Source organism: Anolis carolinensis, chromosome 1 (genome assembly GCF_035594765.1).
Source record: "Anolis carolinensis isolate JA03-04 chromosome 1, rAnoCar3.1.pri, whole genome shotgun sequence".
NCBI lineage: Eukaryota > Metazoa > Chordata > Lepidosauria > Squamata > Dactyloidae > Anolis > Anolis carolinensis.
The window spans coordinates 320,738,018-320,758,816 of record NC_085841.1 but is presented as its reverse complement, the minus strand read 5'-3'; the positions used below and the strand labels follow the sequence as shown (position 1 = coordinate 320,758,816).

The 20,799-nt window shown below is 38.3% G+C and overlaps 1 long non-coding RNA gene across 1 annotated transcript in view; it reads left to right on the top strand.

The window, feature by feature from the left end:
* Window positions 1–411: 411 nt before the first annotated feature.
* Window positions 412–20,799, top strand: part of LOC134295483 (uncharacterized) — a 53,740-nt gene continuing 33,352 nt past the window's right edge. The window contains exon 1 of the long non-coding RNA XR_010002077.1: window positions 412–542. This is a non-coding gene — a long non-coding RNA (uncharacterized LOC134295483). The remainder of the gene's footprint in view (window positions 543–20,799) is intronic.

The window sequence follows — 20,799 nt, the reverse complement described above, 5'->3', positions numbered from 1 at the left end:
CTTGAGGTTTAGACAGACACTAGGATGAAATCATCTGTTTTACTCTTTGTAACAATCACATTTTTAGACACAAATATATTCTGTCCTACTTCCACTTCAGTTTTGCAAATATGTTTTGCATGTAATATCCTCTAGCATGCACATTTTTGGAAACCACGAAGGATTAAAGAATCATTGAGTTGGAAGAGAGAACAAGGATCATTCAATCTATTATTTTTTTGTATGTAGTCTCCCCCAGTTTATGCAATATTGTACACGTTTCTTTGATTTGAGTATTTCATTGACAAGATTTGCAGAAAAGCAAAAGCTGAATGATAATTGTGTTCTAGTTCACTTATTAGCTAGGGAAGTGCAAATTGAAGTTGGTTCATATTAAAAGGAAAACTAAATTAATTTTTCCCTCATTCCCAGATGATACCTGTTCGCTTAATGAAGCTTCAGAAATTACACCAAAGGAGGGACCTAACAGAGACCTCTTTCTTCAATCACCGGGCAAATTAGTGTGAGAGGTCAGACTTACCCAAAGAGAAATACCTTTCAAGGTAAGAACCTCTGTTCCCACTTAGATGAGTTTGGGAAGGCTTACATGAGATCTCTTTCATGCTGACACATTGTTCCCACATTAGGAGGCATTCTCACACTAGAAAGTAATAACACATTGGGGCAATTTGATCAGTGATGGCTGTTCCACACATGAATGCATTCCCACACACATGGACTAGAATATTGCTTAATGCATGTTTGAAACAATAATTGTTGATCAAATAGCTTTAATGTCCTATTACCTCCCCTTAAACTAAAATATTGTGTCGATAGCAGTGAAAATAGAGCTTTGTAGATGGTGTGCTCATCTGTTCCTTGTCTGCAAGTTGCACATTGTGCAGTACGTATTGAGATGTGTATCCTATTATGTGTTGCATGACATGTATTGCTTAATGTTGCATATCTCCATATGTGCATATTTTTACTACTCTTGAGGTATGTTTTATGTTGAATTACAGCTGGTTGATTCACCATTATACTGTATTACATTGAACGGCACTTGAGATATTATCTATCTATCAATCTGAAAAGTATGATTCTTACAGCTTTGTGTGGACATTGGCCTGAATGTAGGAAAGCTAATGTGCGTTGAGGGGTGAGGCTGTGCACACTGGCTCTCAGTATGTCCCTTCCATCCTTAATCTTCAATTACATTCATTTGAATATGTCTGAAATGCAGTATGAAATCAAGAACCCTCAAAAATCTGGGTAACATTCTTTCAGACCTCCCTGCTCAACATGGAGGTTAAAGACCAAGTGTGAAGGGTTAGCACCAAAAGGGAGCAGTACCAGAAAGAATTCCCTGTCCTAGCCACCTACAGTTTCATTCATACCCCCCTACCATTTATAGCCCTTTAAAATGTCTAAACAAACATTACTGCTTTTCCCCCTTTTCTTTTCCATAATATCAGCACACACTATTTAATGTTGGTCAAAGTCAAAGTAATGCTAGAGAAGCATGAATCAATTTCTTAAAAGGTGAAATTCAATGATATTGCTGCTTATCAGGCCAGGTGTTAAAAATTTATTGGGCGTTAATTTAATTTCTTGACTGTCAACACTTGTCTGTATTGTAACACCCGCTAAACACTGTTCCACAACCACAAATTATGTCTCAACACAAAAACAGCTGCCTAATCAATATGACTGAGTGGGATATATGAGGAAAATGGAGTAAGCTCTGGAGGGCAAATGGGACCCAGAGGGATTAGACTTCAGTTAAAGTATACAGAACCATGACGTGAAGAGAAAAATTTAACAACACAAATGCTTAGCATTTGTTTTTTGTTTCGTTCTCACTGATATGACAGTATTTAATTGAAAGCCACCAACAATGATGCTGACTTCATATCCAGACGCATACATAAGGGCAAAGTCATACCTCATGTGATTTGTATAGAAATGCCCATAGCTTTTGGAAAATAAGTAGCTTACATGGGGTAAAAGGAATCTGAGAGGTCAGATGAATGTGAACACATTCTGCCTTTAAAAAGTTGAGGCCACCTTTGAAAAGGATTTGGAAATTAAGCAAGTGATGGGGAGCAAACTGCAAGCAACATTGTAACTACAGCTGGTGGACACCAATGTCTTCACTTAGATGTAGGAATGTAATTCTTCACTAGGTTTCTTCTCACAGGAAACAATTTTCTTCCTGCTGAGAGGAAAGCTTTGGCAGCCATTCCATTTTCAAGGCCTATTCGCAATTTGGGGCTTATTCTGCACACAATTTCCACATGGATGTCTACATTGAGATATTATTTCCTGTCCAGAGAATTGTGCTTTCTGCACAGGAAATTTGGTTTTGTATGCAAATCAACCATATGTATATTTTATAATGTTTATAATATATTAAAATAAAATACTTTGCAAAATTAATAAAATGGGGGTATTGGTGAATCAAGAGCTCCATATATTTCATCTTGGTTCTAGTTCTATTTAAAAAGAAAGAAAGAAAGAAACCATCCATAAATGAACAGGATGAATAAAATATTGATATATTATCTTTCTCATGCTCCATGTGGTTTACCCCTGAGCACTAAAACTTTCAAGCAATGCCTGCTAAAGAAAGACAGAAAGAAAGAAAAAATGACACTGTGACTGAAATATAGGAGTTGGGCAAGACTGATGGCTGAGCCACTGTTCAATTCCCTGGAATACTCACTTGTCATTTATATTGCAAAGCTGGAAAGAAATGGGAGCCAGTCTGTAGCTAAGGGATGTGCCATGATCTCTTTCTGTACTATACCTGTCTTCAACCTTAAAAAATGAACTGTAGTATATTACAGAGGTGCTCCTATAAAGCAACACTTCTTCACTTCACTTCACTTCACTTTATTTCTTAATTAGTCACTCTCCACCAGAGTGCTCCGAGCGACTTACAATTTAAAATATCATTCCACAATATAAAAACATTCAACATAAAAATATTCAACCTAAAAACACTTCTGCATGCTTTACTGCATCAAGGAGGAGAAAGGTAAGTTACTTCACAATCACATAACATCACATTTACCAATTAAACCCATTGACTGATGCACATCTCAAAACTTTGGTTATTTAGATATATTTATTAAAAGTAGCACAGCAGACATATTATTTTTAAAGCAGTAGCATCATTTTCATGGGTTATTCTATCCCAGAGACAAGACCAAAGTAATCAAGGTCCTGATTGAAGTGGCCGCACATTACTTTCATGTTGTTAAAAATAAAGAGGGAAGAAAACGAAATTACAAACACCATTTTGTATTTGAAAACCATAGGGAAAATTCTTAAAATCCACTAACCAGTCTATACACACAAATACATACACACATATACAGTAGAGTCTCACTTATCCAACATTCGCTTATCCAACGTTCTGGATTATCCAACACATTTTTGTAGTCAATGTTTTCAATATATCATGATATTTTGGTGCTAAATTCGTAAATACAGTAATTACTACATAGCATTACTGTATATTGAACTATTTTTTCTGTCAAATTTGTTGTATAACATGATGTTTTGGTGCTTAATTTGTAAAATCATAACCTAATTTAATGTTTAATAGGCTTTTCCTTAATCTCTCCTTATTATCCAACATATTCGCTTATCCAACATTCTGCCGGCCCGTTTACGTTGGATAAGCGAGATTCTACTGTACCTGGACCAAGACCTGATGCAACATTCTATGATGATGAAGCTACTTCACGGACACAATATAAAACCAAACATATAAGGGAATTGTGATGAAGTGCAATGGGGCACCATGCAAGATGTCCCATTGTACAATTGTGACTCTTGTTGCATAATAAAGCACTAAAAAGATGGTGACATTTTTCTGGCTTGGAGCAGGACACCTATCACTTTCCACTAGATTACCAGTCCTCCACGACTCTGTTACAAGCTGTTGCTCCCTTCTTCTGCTGTTGAAATTATGCAAGGATAACTTGTTATGCTGAGTATTGTACTGTTGCATTCATACTGTTGCACATTGTGACCACCACACAACAGCAAAATTGCTCCACCTGTACAATGGTTTTAATGGTGCAGCTACAACTGCACTCTGCTCCTGGGAATGTGACTGTTTCACAATTCTACTGTTCTAAACTGTGCAATAATGTCTTGGTTTCTGATGTTGTCGATTCCCTATGGCATGGTGACCATGGTCTGTTAAAATCTTTCAGTTGAACATTCTGACCCAAAGCAGAGTTGGATGGTCATTTCCTGTTTAGGCCCCAAAGAATTTTGAAAGGCAATACTGGTCCTTTTGAAGTGAATTTTATTAACTTCTTGACCAACCTTTTGTGAAATGGGGGAGCAGATCTGAACCTTTGAAACTTCAACAATTGTCTTAGGGTTAGATCTGGAAAATATGGAATGACTATGGAAAGGTCTGGACTATGATTATGGATGGCGTGATTTCTTATGTAATGTAATGTTTTAAATGTTTGATATATCTGTTTTTAATCTAATTTAATTTTAATTTCAATGTCTGTATTACATGTTTTAAGGCATTGAATAATTGCCTCCATGTAAGCCACTTACACCTTCGGGGTAGAGGATGGCGGGGTAGAAATAGAGCAAATAAATAAATAAATACATGTAGCAATGGGTTTGATTTTTCTCATTCCTCCTTTAGGATCATCAATTCCTTACTATACAGTATTTGATGAAATTTTTCTTTGTAAGACAGCATTTATAATGTAAGGGATCCGTTGCCAGGAATCGGAAGCCTACATTGCCTCCCTCCCTGCTGTCCAATTCTTTAAAGGGCCAACTTTTCACTGGGCCCTCCACTGTCTGATTTATTTTCAATAAAAATGAACAATGGGCCAAAGCCTAGAAGTATGGGTGCAACATCACTATATTTTTAGTGACTCCTAAAGATGTATTAGACCCTGGAGAGACCTTTATTTAACAAATAAATTAACTAGAACTCAACTTCCGAATTCAAGGCTCTTCTGGACTCTTGGACCAGTTCTTAAACACACTTCTGGAATGAGCTTCGTGTATTCCAAGTAGATTGGAATGTACTTGGTCCTAATCTTTTCTTATACTGGTTTTAAACCACTTCATTGACTGTGACTAGCTTAGTGTTTACACCTTTTTATTATTTAATATTTAATGCTTATTTTACTTAAGTGATATTTGTCTTTACTGTTCTAATGTAGCACAAATTCTATGTAAAATCATACTACGTATTTTGACATTAATATTGAAATCTGAAATATATACAGAAAGTCTTTACTTCGGGGGAAAATTGGACTTGATGTCCTAAATATAATTACTTATCCCAGCTAGGATTGATACAGTGAATCTATTTTTTATTGAATGGTGAGTTTATATAGTTAATTAAGTCCCTCATCTAGACTAGTTGGGACTAACAATTGTATTTAATCCAATGGAATATATATATAGAGAGAGAGTGGTAGGGGGATTGTATTGTTAGCGCTCATTGACAATTCACTTGTCTGAGCAATAGAGCCAGCTCTGTACAAAATGGCTGGTAATTATAATAGGTTAACACAATACTTTAAAATGTAAATAAGAAACCTGCTCTGATGTTCGAATACACTCTGACAGCAAACCATACTTTGTTTTAAAATGTTTTTGTTAGGCAGTATTCCCATAAATCTGTAGTAAGATTCATTCTCATGCTTGAAGCATTTTCTCTCAATATGCTGGAAAATATTTCCTTTCCCTTTGCAAACATTTACATCTCCTTTATAAATTATTGGTGCACTACAAATTATAACAACATACGCCAAGGAAATGTCCACCAACTGCTGCCAACTATTCTGAAATCAATTTAGGAGGCCTACATACAAGTCTACAATCAAATTAAGCAAAACTCTACAATGCTACAGAAATTAGATTATTTCAAATGCTTATCTTCCAATTTGTGCATTTGCTTCACAGATGCTGCTGTGTATTCCTTTCTGACTGTGATTTCATTTAATATCTTCCACTCCCGCCTCTCTTTTTTTTCAAAGCCTGTAATTGGGAATTCTTTTACTTTTCATAATAGCAGCAAAGATAGACAGAGATGGAAAGCGGTACGGACAACTTCTCCTTGTGCCAAACAGGTGCATCTTTGAATCACCTGCCAAGTGACCCTCATTTCACATGTCAACCAGAGTATTGAAGATGAGATGTAGGAGCTGGCAGCAATCAAAGTTGTACAGGGGATGCTGTAGAGCTATCCTCTCCTTTTTCATTGATTTCTCTTCTTTGCTGAAGTATTCTGTGTCAGACAGGTACAGGGGAGGCAGGGCGAGTCTGCAAACTCAAAGTGCTAGCTGAAACAGATGGCAGCACAGCGAGAAGTAGAAAATGATAGTCTAGGAATGAAAACTTGCAAGGCGATATGAATATTTCTGAGGAAATTCTTGGGGTCTGATATGCCAATTGACTGCAACATTCCCCCTCCCCCTTTTCCTAAAAACATGTGCTTAATAACAACTTTTATGAGAAGAATACAAAAAAGGGAAGAATAGCTATATATCAAGTGATGCATTGGCCTTCCAACCTAAACAGTGTGTTGCATAAGTCATGCAGCTAGATCCGTCTTCATGAGGAGAGTACATTTTGGCCCATGCAGGAAACTGAAGGCTGCCCAAAAAGCAACATGTAATGACTCTGTGTTAACAAAATTCCATCTGTTTTTTGTTTTTTTTTTGTGCTTGGCTCAAAAAAAAAGCTGCTCCTTAAAGCTATTTAAAAAGATTCACTCCCCCACTCTTCTGCATTGGCATTTCCATCATCCAGGAATTGAAATGTTATTTTTAGCTCAATAGATTGTTCCCTCAGGCACTGGCAGATTTTGTGACAAAGACAAACAAACAAGAAAGACAACTTGGGGAAAAATATTAGACCTTTCAATTTCAGCATGTCAGGAGCTAAAATTCAAGTGGGCTCTGCAACAAAATGACGCAGTGAAAACACTTTTTTAATATATTCCACCCAGCCAACGATACCAGTGAGGAAATCACTTATTCCATTTTCACCTCAACCCCATCTTTTGCTCAGGCCCCACAGACACAGACAGTAAAATCTGGCTTGAAGCCAGTTTGAGGTTGGGGTGTTCAAAAACATTTTATCCCCAATGCATGTTGCAACTTGCATCCACAAAGAAACTGTGTGATAAAAAGACTCACCACAAATCCAGATTCTAGCTACAAAATCTGTAGGATCCTTCAACTGTATAAACCAGGTATAAGAAGAATCCAGATGCTAAATACAAAGGACAAATATAATCAGAGCTAAAACTGAGTAGTTGTATTGTAAAAGCATTCCCAGGAAAATGTTAGCTTTTTCAGCCTCTGAAGCTAGCCTGGGGAAGATGTTTGTCCCTGCTGTTTGATAAGGAAAAAAAATCCCGGGCTTCGGTGGTCAGTCCGGATCAGAATGTAGATTAAGAGATCTGGTGGCTTTGTAAGGTTCCATGGGAGCTTGCAGACTGTTATGTGTGATACAGATATTTTAAATCCACGTTCTCAAATGTGGATTCTAGAGCAGAATGTGCATGGCTGTGTGGAAGCAGCCTTACTGTTCTGTCTTATTTATTCTTTACTGGATTGTTTTGTGATTAAATGGGATTTTTGATTAAGCGACATTGAATGTTTGGTTTTTTGTATGTAAACTGCTCTGAGTCCCCTCGGGGAGAGAGGGCAGTCTATAAATAAAGTTATTATTATTATTATTATTATTATTATTATTATTATTATTATTATTATTATTATTATTATTTCCCCTTCAATTCTTTTTCCAAAGATTGTTTCCCCTACTTTTGCAGGGTTTGTTGTTTCCTTGAGCATTTTAATGTCTTCTTGTTGCTTTTCAATAGAACCTGTTATTGCCATTCAAAATCATGATGATGATTATGATGATTTCTGACTTCTTTTTATCAGATTATCCATTGACGGGTTGGGGCAAAACAATCATTGAACTATCATAGAACTATTATGGGCTGTCTACTGTTACCTAACAATAATTACTGTTTTAAGGTTCACAGCATCAGGGCACGTTCATTAACATTTCCCCACCCCTTCTTATTTTGTCTCATCTTCTTTCTCCAGAGTTCTAAAGGAAGTGAATGAGAGAATGTTTACCTATTGTTTCTGCTGGGCCTCTCGAAACATTTTATACCATTGACTATAGTATCTCTGTGGGATGAGATTTGGGAGCACGGTTATTTAGTGGTTCAAGTTATTCCTGGGGGAACAAACTCTAAAGATGGTGATAGGGTTCTTCTTTGACACCCTGATCATTGGTCTGAGGCGTCTCTTAAGGCTATATTTTGTCATCCATACTGTTTAATGTCTCCATGAAAACTCTGCCAGAGGTCGTCCAGAGGTGTGTGGTTCAGTGTTACTAATATACTGATGACACTCAACTTTCTTTCCTTTCCATTTGATTCCAATGAAGCTATCTCAGTATTGGACAGATGTCTGCTGTAATTAATCACTACATTGAAGCCAAACAATCTGAAATGTAATCTAGGAAAAGACAGGGGTATTCCTCTTTGGTTAAAAGGCATATTATGGAATACGGACTCTGCCTGTCTGGATGGAGTTGCAATACCTCTGAAATCTCAGGATGACAAATTGGTATTCTCTGGGTTTCAACTTTGACATTGGATGCCCAGATTTTAGCAGTGTCCAGGTGTATGTTTGCACATTTAAAACTAATGCACAAGTTGTGTCTCTTCCTTGAGATGTTAGATCTGGTTACAGTGACAGATACTTTGATCACATTGTATTTGGAGTGCTATAACACACTCTATGGGGGGTTGCCTTTAGAAACTATTGAGAAATTTCAGTGGATCCAAAATCCTCTGCCCAAAATGCTGACGGGGCCAAGTTATAGGGAGACCATAACTCCCTTGTTGTAACAACTTCATTGGCTACAGTTCCACTGCCGGACACAATTCATGGTGCTGATCATTATTTATAAAGCCAGATACAGGTTAGATCTATATGAACTTGACATGATCTTAAGATCTACAGGGAAGGCTGTTATTTTGCTCCTGCCACCATCCTGAATTCACTCGATGAGGACACAAGTGAGAGTCTTCTCAGTGGCTCTCACCCTCTGGAACTCCTTTCCATGGAAGGCTAGACTAGCTTCCTCCTTGTTCCCTTTTTGCCAGCAGGGAAATACCTTTTGTTTAAACAACTTATAATATGTGCTCTCAGTGAGATCAATTAATTTAGATTGTGAGCTGCCATTGGTCCCATTCTGGGAGAAAGCCAGCGTATAAATGAAATGAAATAAATATTTTGCCTAAATATAAAACTGTCTATTAAAATAATAACCTGAAGCTACCTGTCTGCTATTTTCTAGGCTTGATATACTTTTTAGGACCTCATCAAATTTCATGTAGATATATAGGGGAAAGGAAAATGTAATATCATTTTGATTTCCCTATGTGTGCCAATAGAAGAGAGGTAATTCCAATTTCTGAATCTTGATCTGGATTCAAGATCAGGATCAGGTTGGGTCAAATCTGAATCAATCTGGAATGAGCTGGTACTGAATCCAACTTGGACTACATGTCAGATCAGGGGGCACATTTAATATTCCTTTTAAATTTCTCATTATAAATCAAACAAGCAGGTGCAGAACTGAAGTTAGTTCATTGCAATTTGCTGAATAATTGTGCACATATCTTTTAACAGGTTTACTAGGAGTCAATGTATGTTCTGATTTGCATGGTCACTCTGATTATAGTATTCTGAATAGTGAATACTTGATCTTGTCTGATTTTGAAAGCTGTATGTGGATGGCTTTTGCTAGTACTTAAGTGCAAGACAACAAAGGCCTTGGGTAGAGTTTTGGAAAGAATCTGCCTGAAACCTTGGAGAATCCCTGCCAACCAGATTTGACAAGACTAATAGACCAATTGTGTGGCTACACATAAAATAGCATTTGTTCTTTCTACTAATTTTTTTCAGTTTTCCAGTCTCCTGAAAAAGCTGGAAAGTTGAAATAAATTGTCATCTGTAATTTGTGTTCCTACACTCTCAGGGAAAGTAAGCAAAGTAGCCAATACTCCTTCTTGATATCTATCTGTATCTTGATCAAATCTTGATTTTTCTGCCTGGCTACATCCCTTGGGGATATAAAGCTTTATTTGACTCTACAGACAACTGAATGAAATATTCTGAAAGTTATCTTTCTGGTAGATAAAATGAAGTATTGTGCATTTTGTATTATTTTTACATGGAGGGCACATTCTGTTAAATTTTTAAAAGAACAGCCCTCTGTTGTTTTTTTAAATAAAACAGCCTCACCAGGACCACATTGGGATCACTGGACCATCATCTTACCTTTTGTGTTGCCCTCACCACTCCCATCCACAGAACTATTTGTAAATTCCTGGCTATTAGAGGTGCCCTGTTCTGACATCAGTAGAGGTGCCTGCATAACCAGGAAGAAGGAAGGGGGCCAATCTCCCCACCTTCTTCTTTCCCCAGGTGCCTCTTTTGATGTCAGAATGTGATGGCCATGAACTTGTTGGTGGCTGGGAGAAGCAACAGCAGCAACATGAACACAATCCATCCCCTGATGAGCACACAGACATGACGATGGTAACAATGTCCTATCTGAACAGCAAACTGGTCCAAATGAGACCTGATCTAGTTGTCCACATTGCCCTGAAACTGCAGAATACTAGAATTTCAAGCAAACTTCAGGGCACCTCCCAACTTTGGCTGAAGCAGGGCAAAGCCAGTTTAACCCAGGATAACTTGTGATACCACACATGCTGCAGTGCTGTGACAACAGCCAAGAGTCAATTCAGGATTAGTCCAGATTTTCATACCTGTAAAAATTGCCCTAAGTTTAATTGTCTTTATACACTAATATTTTAATACTTGTTAAATATGTAAAAAGAAAAAAGAATACATACGCATATATGTTTATATGGCAAGTAGAGGCATGCAGTCGTTGTTCCGAAAGAAAAAAAATCCTAGGATGGTAAATGCACTCTTACCATAATAAACCCATGAAACAAATAGTGATTTAGAAGCAACTCTTGTTTCTAGTACCAGATTAGAGCATAACGTTCCATGGGAAACCACATAGAAACATATACATACTGACGTCTCACTTTCTGTTCATACATGAAATTAGGGAATAAGTTACAAATTCCCCAGGTTAAAATGTTCAACGCCTCTGTTTAAGGAGCTTCACTGGCTGCCATTTACTTTCTGCGCCCAATTCAAGGTGCAGGTTATCACCTACAAAGCCCTAAACCGTTTGGGACCCACCTACCTTAAAGACCGCATCTCCCCCTATGAACCCGCACATTATCTTCGCTCGTCAGGGGAGGCCCTTCTCTCGCTCCCATCACCCTCGCAGTCACGGTTGGTGGGGATGAGAGAGAGGGCCTTCTCCGTCGTGGCCCCCCGGCTTTGGAACTCGCTCCCTAGAGAGATCAGGCAGGCCCCTACCCTCCTCTCCTTCCGAAGGAGCTTAAAAACCTGGCTCTTCCAAAAGGCCTTTGACGCTTAATTTGTTGTTGGATTGATCTATCTGCCCATTTTATAATAGCCCCATTCTTGAGGTGTTGCCATTGTTATACTGCATTTTATTGTCCATTTCAACTGTGAAATTACCTTCCCCATTTCGGCACATTCTGCACTTTGCCCGGGTTCTATGAATTAGTCTCCTGTTTTTAATATTGTATGCTTCATGTCGATTTTAACTATTGTTTTTACTGATATTGATGTTTTTATTGGGATAATTGTGTTATTGCTGTGTTATTGATATTTGTTTGTCTTATCGGGCAAGGCCCCATGTAAGCCGCCCCGAGTCCCTTCGGGGAGATGGGGCAGGGTATAAAAATAAAGTTGTTGTTGTTATTATTATTATTATTATTATTATTATTATTATTATTATTATTAGGTTTGTGGATGACACTCAATCAATCAGGCCTACTATCCCAGGCCTACTATAAGCACCTTCAGGAGTATTTCTTTGAACTGGGTGACTAGACAACAATAAGTAAAGTGAAAAGAACATGGTTGGGTGAAGAGTTGTTGCCTTTGCTCTTTTCTGTTTTGCAGTCACATACCTTTTTAACCTTAGTTTAAATAAAAGGTGGAAGGAATGTTGGAGATTTCCATATAATATTCTTACATGACTTCTCTGTTCAGTTTGTAGAAGCCCAGCAAACCAGGAAGGTCTATCACTAAACCTTTTCCAAAGCTCCTCCTCCTTAAGTAATAGTGCTCCAATAAGCTCTGTGCTATGGGATGTAGGGGCCACACAATTTAATTGTACTTGCTTTGAGTCTCATTTAAGAGAGTAAAGTGGGATAATGATCATGTTGATGATAATGGCACTGAATAAATTAAAATTGAGCTCCCAGCTATCAAGCCTAAATAGAGCACCAATGCTTCCGGCTGCTACCATTTAGGTCAGACCACCACACACCAGGATTGCAGTAGGGTCAACTGAAAAGGACTTTGTCAAAGGTCTTCCTGAACATAGAAGAAAAATTGTAGCTATGATTAACTGGCACTATCTACATTGCCATATGATTCAGTTTGAAACTGCATTATATGGTCAATGTAGACTCATTGAACTGCATTGAACTTCATTATATGAGTCTACATTGATCATATAATGCAGTTTCAAACCGCATTACAGTATATGGCAGTGTAGGTGGGGCCTATGTCACAGTTCTATTCTATTCTATTTAGAGTGTAAGATAAATCCAACATTAGTCCTACTTAAAGTAATTATCAAGACCCATTTATTTAAATGTATCTGCTCTCAATTGCATTTCATCTTGTGGTAGACCCTATGGATGTTGCTGAAGGTCAGCTCCTAACAGACCTAGCCAGCCTAGTGAAAGATGAGGGCTGTTGAGAGTTTGAGTTAAATAACATCTGGAGGGTCACATTTTCCGGCCTGTGAACTCACCTAATACTTTTCGTTGGAAGGATATTATGCTCAGCCATGGGTATCATTTCCCCAACCATGTTTTGAAAAATGAAAATCAGTGTTATATTCAGACAGAAAAGCAGGGAAAAATGAAACCATTTTCCTGTGACATTTTTCAGCTGGGAATCACACACCTCCACACAAGCTTTCTTTTTCTCTTATATTTTTCTCTTTAGGGGGAAAAATGGCATGAAAGTAAATATTTAATGGAAAAAGAAAAGAGAAACTGAAAAAGAAAAGATAAAAGGGTGTCTGTTGGGGGTTGGCATAGATCAATTTACTCCCCTTGAAATTTAAAAGAGGAATTAAATAAAATGAGAACTCAACTGACGAGGGAGAGAAGAAAACGAGACTGTTCCTCCCTCACATCCTTCTCAGCAACCATTCTTTTTGCAACAGTTGCTTTTGCAATACAAAAGAATTTGCATGCAATTTGGATAAAATTATAGTTTTGGATAAAATTATAGATCCAGGGTGCATTTGGTTGACCTGAAATAACTCCAAACCATAGAACCTGCACTGGAATCCCAGCCTAGTTTTCTCTCCAACAGTTCCTTTGAAATATTCTACATTTTAGGAAAGTGAATAAGTGAAAAAAAATGATTTCCTGAATTAGACTGTAATAGCTGAAACAGCCTGTCAAGCAAATGATGATTATATCTTTGCTAAATCCACTATAGTGACCCAGATATAATTCCGGAAACTCTCTCTGCCATGTGGCAGAGAGAGTTACCAGCCTATTTTACCTATTTTTCCTTTTAGAGCCTTCATGTACCATATTAACACATTGCTATTTCACATGGCTTTGGCATTGAAAATACCAAAGCACTGAAAATATTGTCTAAAACATATTACTTCCACTGATCAAGCAGCAATGTTGCTCAAGGCCTAAATCATTAGTCCTTTCTAAAGGAAAAGCAGAAAGGGAAATAGGCATTTATGGGAAATGAATACAAAACGTAGAATGGAAGAAACAAATAAATGAAGAAAGTGGGGACACAAGGTGATGTGTCACATGACTACCCAAATTATCATACAGAGGAGGAAAAGGCTCCAACATTACTGCACCTTGTTTGATGCCTTGGGAGAAATAAATGAATTACAAATTGAGCCATACAATTCTATACCATCATTTCCCTAGGTAAAAAAAAAAATCTGATGACAAATAATAAAACTAACAATAAAGTGATATATTCTTTTAAAAACACTGCAAGTTTGAAATAAAATAAAGCAATAACATAAGTGTAAGAATAAATATATAGCACACAAACACCATTCAAAGAACTTTATACACAAACTGTTAATTGAAAAATACCTGCTTACAAAGTCTTTCCTTGGCAGTGGAAGAGTACAGAAAAGGGCAATCCAAATTTCCCATGGAAGAGAATCCCACTGGCTGGGAGCTGCCACCATGACCCCATCTATACTGCCATATAATGCAATTTCACTGCATTGAAATTAAACTGCATTACAAAACTGCATTATATGACAGTGTACATAGGTCCCAAGAAAGCCCTGTTAACATGCCCTCAGAGACAGGCTAGTGATAACAGTGGGATTAAGAAAAAGCTTTTCACCAAGGACCTAGAGACTCATCTCTTACTCTTCCCCTAAAACAGACTTATGGCATTGGGAAAGATGGGCAGCAGAGTGAAGGAATTGCTTTGAGTACCCAAGGATGGTGCTGTGCATGTTGTCTTGGAGCATGTGACAGATATCAGTCCTCTGCACAAACTTAAATTGTGCAAAAGGCAGCCACAGGATTTAAAGTGGAATGCACACTCTATGCCTACTCTTTAAAATGTAGTGTGATGAGGCACCGACTTGGAAAATTGTGCATGACTCAACTAATTATCATTCAGAAATCAAAAAGGGCCATGACTCTATTGAAATGAAGAAACAGGTTGCAAGCATAAACCTTGTTTGTATAGACAGAAACGGATGACAGACAGATTATACATATATAGAGAGGGGGGGAGAGAAAGGGAGGGAGATAGAGAGAAAATATAAAACAACAGAAATTACTTGTAGAAAGAGGCTATCATATCTATCAACCTCATCACATGAGTAATTTTCTCCCCAGTTGAGCCCATCAGACGATGCAGTCTCACTTCTGACGGGACTCCGTGGTTCACCTGGGAAGAAAGCATCCCCATTATCTTGGCCCAGAATATGGGAGGCCTTCCTTGTTCCATTAGGAATCATGGATCAGTGAGGAGTTAGCTGTGCAACGATGCTTCCCCACATGTGATGGGCAAGGGTTGCTGCCAGGGAGGTGGGGTGTGGGGTGCCAGAATTGCCCCACTGCCCCACCAATTCACCTTGGAGGCTGGCAAATTGATTCAGGGGACTGATGGGGTCCTATGTCACTAGTAAGGGAAGAGTGAGAATCATTTGGCCCCTGAAACCTCCACCAATCCACCAATTCCGATTTTGTTTTGCAGAAAGGGACACCTTTTGTGCATGCTTTCCTCAAAACCATGTAGAAGTCCATAGAGATACACGAAGACACCGGAAAATATCACCAAACCACTTCAGGCCCCTACACAAACCCCAAATACCTCCATTTTCCTTTGCGGACCTGTTCAAATGGTGATAGGAAGTGATACAATGTTACCTCTTGTCATCACTTTGAAAGGGACTGAAGTTGAAAAAGAGGCATTTGAGCTTGCTATGGAGTTGGCCCACATATTGGGGGAAAGATATGACCCCAAAACAGGAGAGACAAATCTGTGCATTGGTTTAATTCATGCACATACTACGTAAGAACCAATGTGGTGTAATAGTTTGATCACAGGTGGGTGGGAGGTGACATGGGAGACCAGAGTTCAGCCCTGGAAACACACTGGTTGACCTTGGGCAAACCACACACACACAATCTCTTCCTCAGAGGAAGGCAATGGAAAACTCTATCTGAACAAATCATGCAAAAAAAAGTTATGATATTTTCACTTTATGGTTGCCATCAATCATAAACTCAACATGATCATAAACTCAAAGGCACTCAACAATAACCTTACTCCACAACAACCAAATTCAGTGCATCTGTATTGTGGAATAATTCCAGTCTTAAACCACTTTTAGTGCCATAGTTCTATCCAATAGAATTATGGGATTTGTAATTTAGTGAATCATCATTCTTTGGTAGGGAAAGAGAAAGATCCTGCAAAACCACAAATCCCAGGATTCTACAGGACGGAGCTACAGCACTTAATGTGGTGTCAAACTGCTATAACTCTGCAGTATCAATGCACCCTTAATCTATTTCACTTCTCACTTTTATCACTAATAAATGGATTGCCTGGTTTACATTAAGCTTTAGCAGCCTGAAGAATTGTTTTAAAGTTTCCCCCAAGTTTAACTTTCCAACTGTGCTCTTAATCTCCTGCTGAATATTGTTGGAGAGTATTAGTCACTAAGATTAACTGTAATGTGGAGAATTTCTTTTTTAGTAACTATGAGTAATCCTTTTTTTAGACATGAGTCTAAATCACATGTACTTTTAGAGATGATGAATAGCATGAGGATAACTACGTGTGAATTGATTTAAATAAAAATTAATTGAATCTTAATATCCTTATGTCACCTTATTTTTTCTAAATATTTTAATTTTTTGCATTACAGAATTACAGTTTATAATACTGCACAGTATAAACCAACTTAAGGTGGTAAGAATTTAATTCTGATCTCCTATTCTTAAATCTCATGTAATGCATTTTACAGATAAGACATATATAGCCTGCCTAATACACATGCCTAATGAGATTTTGATGTGAAAGCAGAAGGGAGAGTTGGAGCCTGATTTTGAAGATCATATTCTATTTCCTAGCAAAATGTTCTGTCAAAATAATATCAAAGCTAATATTTTAAAGCATGTGACCCAGTTTTTCCCATTATATTGTTTCATTGTATGCCATGTATATGCCTTCAAGTTATCTGATGGGCATCACTTGAATTTCATAGAGTGTTCTTTGGCAAAGAGCAGCCAAAGGTGATCCACCTTTACCTTCCTCAGAAATATAGCTTACAACAACTTCTATCCCTTGGTGGTCCTCTTATCTAGATGCTAACTAAGCCTGACTCTGCATAACTTCCAAAGGCCCATGTACACTGACATTATAATGCAGCATCAAGATGACTTGAAACCAAAATGTCCACATACTTAAGGGCATGCAGCACATTCAAGAAAGTTGCAGGAAAGTCCAAGTTGAGCCCTTGAGTGCGCTACAGCTGATCCCACTGTATCCCAGATAGCAGGGTGAAATTTGATCTGCAGAATGTGGAGCTCATTGTAGACACCCGCCCTTGCTGAAGCACTTTTGAAAATTTGAAACAAGGGGGTCCTGAAAAAGTGTCCCAGCCTTTGCTACTATCATTTTCTCCCCTTTTCCCCACCTCTGGGACCCTTATGCAACTCTCCCTTGGAAATGTGGGGAGAGAGAATCCCTGCAGAGTGGTCTGAGGCCAGGTTCCATGTTTACCCACCTGGCCTCAAATCAGCTCCAGACCTGTCAATCTAATAATCCACATGGAGAAACTGGTTCCTCCCAACCTGGTTCCAAGCTGCATTACAATGTCAATGTAGATGGACTACAAGCTCAGAAGGGACCTGGAGCCATTCGAGTATTTAAGCTGTACTCTTCATTGGATGGGTAACACTCTTTGTAAAATATCAGTTTTTTCATAATCATTTTTATTATTCACAGCTATTCAGAATCTGCATAATAAGGAGGCATAAGGGGACTGGCTTATAAAAAAAAGACATAGTAAGGTTTTACTATTTGGTACCAATATTCCACTATCCCAAAGTAGTGATCTGCAAACATGGGACTCCAGATATTGTTGGACTCCTAATAGCCACTGTTTTGGGACTGTGGAGGAAAGAACGGTCATTTATTTTATTCTGTCAACGTTTTGCTTGCAAAGAGAAGAAATCCCACTGATGTTTTCAATAAAAAGAAAATGGTAGAGGGTCAGTGAGAGGAGAAATATCTCTCCCGTGTGATGCAAAGGAAAACAGATAATCTGTAAAGAAAGCAGAACAGCGGAAAACATGCAATGGGGGTAGGAAAATCATTTGTCTAATTTCCAAACAGGACGTTGCAAAGTTAAAGGGCAAAACTACAATTCCCAACCCTTTCTAATCATGTGGGATGAAGTAAAAGAACCTAGTCTGCATGGCCGCTTGCATGATTGTTAAACTGGGCAACAGAATAGTTGAACAGGATTCTTGCTGTTTATGAAGAAAGATTATATTTTATGGCTAAATCAACAACACTGAATTATAGCAGTTTGGCACCACATTAACCACCATGATGTAATGCTATGGAACATTGGGATGTGTAGTGCCACAACAAACTAGAAACCCAAGGATTCCATAGAATGGAATCATGGCAGTTAAAGTGTTTTCAAACTGCTATAATTCCACAGTATGGAAGGTTTCTAGAAGGACTCTTTCCCCATTTTCCCCACTGCGTCTAGAGTGTATCAGTTTGATACCAATTTAAATATCATCACCTCATCCTATGGAATCTTGGGATGTATCCCTCGTAGACAGCTACTAGTGCAAGGAATGAGAGCTCTGTGGAGGACAATTGCCTTGGCAAACTGCAAATCCCAGGATTAAAGTAGTATCAAACTCCTTTAGTATAGATAGTACCCTCATATTTCATTAGATTTTGTGCACTGAGCAAATTGCATGGCAGAGTTAATCTATGGAGGGCAACAATGTGTTGTTATTTTCTCCTCAGTTTCTACCAGCATCCTATGAACTGTCTCTAAGTTTTATAAGAGCACATGGTAAAATGCTGCACTTATCACCCCAGCTTCCATTTCCCTATATTACATTCTCAGTATGTAATAGACAGCCTGATAGGACTTCCTCCTTCACTTTAAAAGTGATATAGCTCTGGCAGCCACAGCCTTTCCCACCTCGCAGATTGACCTGCGTTATAGCTGCTATGAGGTATAAAAAAGTAATCACAAGAAACACTCTCAAAATGCTCTGCTTTGCCATGCAATTTTGAGTACATCCAAGAGCTGACCTTTCAGCCTCACAGAAAATTGCTCTCCTCCCCCTCCTCCTCCCCTATATCTTTTCCCACATAGTGAAATATCATTGGCCTCCCTACTAAAATGGTGACCCTGTTTATAAACCTCTCTAATCCTCCTGCCTGCTTAGAGGCTAGGCTGCTAAACATTGTGGGAGGATGTGAGCCAGATGAGAGGCTACTGCTGTTGCCACTGCCATTCTGTGACTGAGAAGGGGGATATGATTTATTAAGCTACAAAGGAGATTTGGCAATGGGTGGGGTGTCTGCTCTTAGGACTTTATCACACAATGCTGATAAATTACTATTGTGGGCAATAGCGTATTTGGCCTGTCCTTATCATATGACATCATATATGTCCTGTTATCTCAGTTTCTAATACTGCACACCCTTTCAGTGATGGGAAAACTCATCAGTGGCTCTCCCAAATGCTGCTTTCCCACCTGTGCCTCTTGTGCATTAGGTCCCTTCTGCTGCAATCCTGATATCAGGAGTTGCATGGCAAAAGTATGATTCTTTTCCTATCCACTTCCCTCCCCCTCTCCACCTCACAATTCCCAAACAAGCTTATGTTGCTCTTCTTCTTTTTCCTTTCATTTTCCATTTCTTTTACAGGATTGAGTGGGAGAGGGATACCTTCATGTGGTAGTACAGGTTGTGTGTGTTCTGTTTTTGTTTTCTCTTTTATCAGGCTATACATACACAGAATCATAGAGTTGGAAGAACTATAAAGGGCATCTTGTCCAACCCTGTGGGATGCAGAGACATGAAATTAAAGCAATCCTGTGAAACGGCTATCCAACCTCTGTTTATGGACCCCCAAAGAAATTCCCACCGCCCTTTGAAGCAGTCTTTACCACTGTGAAACAGATATTACAGTCAATACATTCTTCTTAATGTTTTGATGAAATCTCTTTTCTTGTCACTCTAATTCTTTGTTTTCATGTTTTGGTCTCTGGAGTACCAGAAAACAAGTTTTCTCCATCTCCTACAAGATATCCTTTCAAATATTTAAAGATGGCTATTACATCACATCTCAATTTTCGCTTTTTCAAGTTAAACACATTCAGCTCCCTCAGTTGTTTTTCATATGGCTTGATTTCAAGACGTTTTAGTATCTTAGTTGCCCTTCTCTAGGTACATCTCAGGTTGTCAATCCCCTTCTTGAGTCCTGGAAAGGGAGACTATATACCTTCAGAGTCATAGTCCCATGTTCAAACCGCCATAAGCCCAGCACCCTGCGGTTCCATTCTTGGTTTCTACTCCACTGATTGAAGTCTTAGAATAATTGAATTGCACTGAAAACTCTTTGAGTCTGCCATAAGGTTGTAGTATTGCTGTCAGTAAGTTTTGTCTTTTTTCGGTCTTTTGATATTCCAGAATGGGAAAGGCCCACAATAATCATCTTGTCCAAACCCCTCCCATGCAGGAATGTGCAAATAGAGCACACATAAGAAAGCAACACCCAAACCCTGTTTAAAGACCTCAAAGAAGAGTCAATTACCTGCCAATCTATTTCTTTGTCAAACAGCTGTTATAAAGTTCTTCTTGTTTATGTAAAATCTCTTTTTCTGTAATCTGAATCAATTGATTCTTGTTCTAGTCTCTGAAACATTAGCATGCCCAGAACTAAATACCAGTATTCCATGTGAAATCTGACCAAAGCAAAATAGACTTGTTCTATCACATCCCTTAATCTAGTCACCTAGACTAGATTAATGCAGCCTAGAATTCCAGTTGCTTTATTGACTACTGCATCACATTGTTAATT